This window comes from Tursiops truncatus, chromosome 3 (genome assembly GCF_011762595.2).
Source record: "Tursiops truncatus isolate mTurTru1 chromosome 3, mTurTru1.mat.Y, whole genome shotgun sequence".
Taxonomy (NCBI): Eukaryota; Metazoa; Chordata; class Mammalia; order Artiodactyla; family Delphinidae; genus Tursiops; species Tursiops truncatus.
The window spans coordinates 23,303,727-23,309,726 of NC_047036.1; positions in this window are offsets into that span (position 1 = coordinate 23,303,727).

A 6,000-nucleotide genomic window follows, 5' to 3' on the forward strand; every position below is an offset into this window, starting at 1 on the left:
TCCATTCTTCTGCCTCAGTTATTCTGCTATTGATTCCTCCTAGAGAATTTTAATTTCATATATTGTGTTGTTCATCATTGTTTGTTTGCTCTTTAGTTCTTCTAGGTCCTTGTTAAACAATTCTTATATTTTCTCCATTCTATTTCCAAGATTTTGGATCATCTTTACTACCATTATTTTGAATTCTTTTTCAGGTAAACTGCCTATTTCCTCTTCATTTGTTTAACCTGGTGGGTTTTTACCTTGCTCCTTCATCTGCTGCATATTTCTCTGTCTTCTCATTTTGCTTAACTTACTGTGTTTGGGGTCTCCTTTTTGCAGGCTGCAGGTTTGTAGTTCCTGTTGTTTTTGGTGTCTGTCCCTAGTGGGTAAGGTTGGTTCAGTGGGCTGTGTAGGATTCCTGGTGGAGGGGACTGGTGCCTGTGTTCTGATGGATGAGGCCAGATCTTGTCTTCCTGGTGGGCAGTACCACATCTGGTGGTATGTTCTGGGCTGTCTGTGACCTTATTATGATTTTAGGTAGCCTCTCTGCTAATGGGTGGAGTTGTGTTCCTGTCTTGCTAGTCATTTGCCTTGGGGTGTCTAGCACTGGGGTTTTCTGGTCATTGAGTAGAGCTGGGTCTTAGCATTGAGGCTGAGATGTCTGGGAGAACTCTCACCGATTGATATTACGTGGGATCAGGAGGTCTCTGGTGACCCAGTGTCCTAAACTTGGCTCTCCCACATCTGAGGCTCCGGCCTGACACCTGGCCAGAGCATCAAGACCCTGTCAAACACATGGCTCAGAAGAAAAAGGAGGAAAAAAAAGAAATATAATAAAACAAAATAATGTCATTGAAATAAAAATTTTAATGTTAAAATAAATACTAATAATAATAGAAAAAGAAGAGAGCAACAAAACCAATAGACAAATCCACCAGTGATAACAAGCACTAAAAACTGTAGTAAGATAAACATTTAAATCAGAAACTGGTCAGTCGCACACAGCAATCCCCAAGTCTATAGTTGCTCCCAAAGTCCACCGCCTCAATTTTGGGATGATTCGTTGTCTATTCAGGTATTCCACAGATGTAGGGTACATCAAGTTGATTGTGGAGATTTTTCTGCTGGTCCTGAGGCTGCATGGAGAAATTTCCCTTTCTCTTCTTTGTTCACACAGCTCCTGGGGTTCAGGTTTGGATCTGGCCCTGCCTCTGCATGTAGGTCACCCTCTAGCATCTGTCCTTTGCCCAGAAAGGAGGGGGCTAAAGGAGTGGCATATTAGTTTGCTCTGGCTCTCTTGGGCTGCAAGGAGGGAGGGTACGTAATGTGGGGTGAGCCTGCAGTGGCAGAGGTCAGCATGACGTTGCAACAGCCTGAGGAGTGCTGTGTGTTCTCCCAAGGAAGTTGGACTGCACTGATGGGCTGCACAGTCTCACGGGAGGGGTGGTGTGGATTGTGACCTGTGCTTGCACACAGGATTCTTGGTGGCTGCAGCAGCAGCGTTAGCATTTCATGCCCATCTCTGGTGTCTGCACTGATAGCCGTGGCTTGCACCCATCTCTGAAGCTCATTTAGGTGGTGTTCTGAATCTCCCCTCCTCAAGCATCCTGAAACAATGGTGTCTTGCCTCTCTGGCAGGTCCAGACTTTTTCCCGGACTCCCTCTCGGCTAGCTGTGGCACACTAGCTCCCTTCAGGCTGTGTTCATGCAGCCAACTCCAGTCCTCTCCCTGGGATCTGACCTCCGAAGCCCAAGCCTCAGCTCCCAGCCCCTACCTGGCCCAGCGGGTGAGCAGACAAGCCTCTCGGGCTGGTGAGTGCTGGTCAGCATTTTCCTCTGTGTGGGAATCTCTCCGCTTTGCCGTCTGCACCCCTGTTACTGTGCTCTCCTCCAAGGATCCGAACCTTCCCCCGCACCCCGCCCACCCCCGTCTCTGCCAGTGAAGGGTCTTCCTAGTGTGTGGAAACCTTTCCTCCTTCACAGCTCCCTCCCACTGGTGCAGGTCCCGTCCCTATCCTTTTGTCTCTGTTTTTTCTTTTTTTTTTTGCCCTACCCAGGTACGTGGGGAGTTTCTTGCCTTTTGGGAGGTCTGAGGTCTTCTGCCAGCGTTCAGTAGATGTTCTGTAGGAGATGTTCCACATGTAGATGTATTTTTGATGTATTTGTGAGGAGGGAGGTGACCTCCACATCTTACTCCTCTGACATCTTGAAGGCCCTCCATCTAATTAACTCCTGTCTTTAGTCTTTTGACTTATGTTTTTCTTTTGTGTTTTATATATTTGATATATTTTATTTGTTTGTTTTGTTTTTTAATTTCTACTGATTTATTACCAGGTTAAAAATCAAAATTACAGTGAATGGAGAGCCTATACAAGAAACATTTTGGGAGAAATAGGAAACTTTCTCAGTAATTAATATGTGGAACTAGATTTCATTTTTTCTTATAGAAGCTACTAAATAATACAAGACTTTATAGTAACATATTTGTTAAAATTTGAAGACAGAGGTCTTTAGCAAGTTTACTTCTGTTAATAAAGATTCTTCAAGTTCTTTTTCAGCTTTAATGATATATAGTAGGCAAATAATATTGTAAGATGTTTTAAGTGCGCATGTCAATGACTTGATACATATACATTGTTATTGGATTCTTTCCATCTAGTTAATTAACACATCCATCACACTATATATATATATAAAACATGTGAATGAAAACATTTATGTTCTATTCTCTTAGTAGCCATTGATTTTTTTAATTCCCAATAAGAAGTTATGGTTTTTATATCCCAGTTTTTATATTTGTATATCCTCATCTGTTCTAACATACCTATTTGCCCCCTTTTGTATTATTGAACTTACATCAGTATTGACACTTCTTTACTCTTTTTTCCTCATGTGTAATGTATCATTCCTTTTATGTTTATTTATGTTCCCTATCACACACTTATCTATATCACTTGAATATGGTATAGCTGGATTTTGTTTTATATTGCAGTTTGAGAACATACATCTTTCATAGGGTCTCATTTCCTTTCATGAATCAGGTACATACAGAGAAGCTGAAATTTAGACCTAATTCTTCTTCCTCATGCCCTTTCTCCTCTGCCTCTGTCATCTTTGCAGGTTCCTAACTGCCACCCTGTCCTTCCAGTCCTCTCACTCTACTTTCTCCTTACGCTATTATAATCACTATACCACTTTCAACTTCAATGAAATACAAATCATTCCCAAATTTTATCTCAAGACAGCCCTTTCTCAGAAACCTGTCTTCCTAAAAACCTACTTTCTTCAACATTCATATGTAAATCATGACTAAGTCTTAATTAATGTAATTCATGTATGTAATCCACATCTACATTTGCCCTGTTGCCTTGGTCATTCAACCTATAATCACCTCCCATCTATACAGCAGTAGTTTTTCCAAGTTAACTCTTGTTCTATTCAAACCTGTTTGCTTCCTGTTAAAATCAAAGTAATCTTAACAAAATGAGTACGTTATCTAGTCACACTCTCTGTTTTAAATACTTATAATTGACTCCAAATTACTATCAGGGTTAAGATAAAAATTCTTAACTTTGCCAATCATGCCTTGCTTACCTCTGTGGGCCATTCATATAATACTATTCTATACATTTCTCACAGACCAGTCACATAAACATTTTTGTCTCTGCAACTTCCTACTTCTATTTCCTATGTGACTTTTCTCACATTCTTCTCGGTATCTCTATTAAGTTCCACTGCTTTTTAATTTTTTTTCTGGTCTAATTCTTACTCATTCTTAAGAACCAATTCCTCAGTTTGGACTGTCAGATTTCCCATCCAAAACTAGGGTAGGTCTTTATGTTATATTAACACGTATTTCCCATTTATATCATTTATAATCCCTGCTAGATTTAAATTCCTGAGCTGTTTTACAAGGGCTCATATCTGACATATAGTAACTAGCCTTCATGTTGGAAATATTGAAAATGGTTGTCCCCGTGATTTAGGGTCCCCCACATTTTACCCTTGCCTATTTTATATAATAAAACTTAAGTATAAGTTCTATTACAAACTTAGTTGTAGTAAATAGTGTCAGAGCTGCTGTTACTATTGACATGTGTGATTATCATAGAATGAAACCTTGGAAACTCTCCACTATTGCTTTTTGGGAGTTTTTCAGTATGGATATTTATTGATATTTGTTAATAGAAAAATTATACAGCACCATGACATATGTTATAAAAATAGGTGTCAGTGAAACAGTGAGACAAGGGAGATGCCTTTCATAAGGAATTAACAGACAATTTAATTTGGTTACATAAGGGAGTGTGGCCTACAGATGAATGTTACATGGAAAGGATGATTTCTAATTATTTGCCATTAAAAATGCTTTGGTAATATAATTTGTAGCAAGGTTTTCCAATCTTCAACATCACCACATATTTTCGTTCACACATTTTGAAATTTCATGTAAGTTTCTAGGTCTGCTAAAAGAAGTGGATGACTTCCACAGGATATAAGGTTATTTTCTAGCATAGAGGAAAATCTGAGAAAAACTCCACTATAAAAATTAAAGATGGCAATACCATACTCCCAATATTTCATGTTTTATGGCATTACTATTTGTGTTTGGGGCAGACTGAAAATCTATTTTTATTATGCTTTCTGAGATGGCACTTTGAATTTAAGCCCCATTTTCCATGGCTTATAGCTTTTCCACTGAGTACCTTTGGGGATAAACTTCATCATGCTGGTTCTTAACCTAGAATGAAATAATTCAGGAAGTTTGAAGGAAATGTATTCCATCGGTTTTGATTTAAGTAACCACAGGGAAATTCTTTTTGGCTGTTGAAAACTATTATACAATTTCTATTATTGAATAATTCATAAGGCATTATGATTTAACTACATATATTGATAATGTAATCATGTTCTATAAAAGATACACACCTATTTAAAATTACTTATACAAAATAATAAATGAAATATAATCTATATTTACTACATTCCTCCATTCATATAATACAATTCTCTATGATCTGCCAAATCCATCAGAAATTCTGAAATGTAGGCTTTTGTGGGAAGGACTGCTGTACTGAATCAAAATAAGAAATCATATTTGCAGGAATGACTAACCACCTATTAAAGAGTCAGGATTTTTGTGGTTATTTAAATACAGTCTCAGTGGTTTATGTCAGCTGTCAAAATTTCCCATTCTCCTATTTTAAATGTGTATACATAAGGTTATTTTTTTAATATCCATTTACACAAAATCAAACTTTGAAAGAGTAATAAAGTGAAAAATCATAAAGGACAAAAATGGCCAAGACTCATGTAATGGCCCACTCAGCTTAATAACCATTGGAATTCTCAGAAGAAAAAGGGAATACTTATACTTCCCAATATAACTATTAATGAGTGAAGACACGTGTCTTACTGGGAGAATTTGATAAGCATTATACAGTCAGCATTAATCAATTGTAGATATTATCCATCTGAGAAATAAGGAAAGAATTTTGATCAGAGGCGGGAGAGTCCAACTACACAGGAACACAATATTTGTGTCTTTATTACACACACACACATACACATGCTATTTATATATGTATATAAGGGTGTGTGTATCTGTTTATATATATATATACCTATATATATCTAAAATATATTATTTGTACACAGGCAGTTAATAAATAATTAAGTGGGAATGTATACAAAGGTAAATATAGATTATATATACTTGATTTTGGTTTAGTTGTCTCTAATTCTATTTTATAGTTTTTTTTTTAATTTCTGGAAGAAGATATTCAATTGGGTTAGTTTAGTTATAGTTATTTTCAAAAATATCCACTATTTAACAACATTCTTAATTATATTGCTCAGTAAACACATGCACACATATATTTTTATAAATTCACCACAGTTGAATTATTTTTATTTCACGTATTCTCTCAAAGTTATTTTTATAAAGAAATGTAAGCCTATAAAAAGTTATATTCATCTGGATTTATTATATCCCATCTTCTTTGTACTATACTGGGG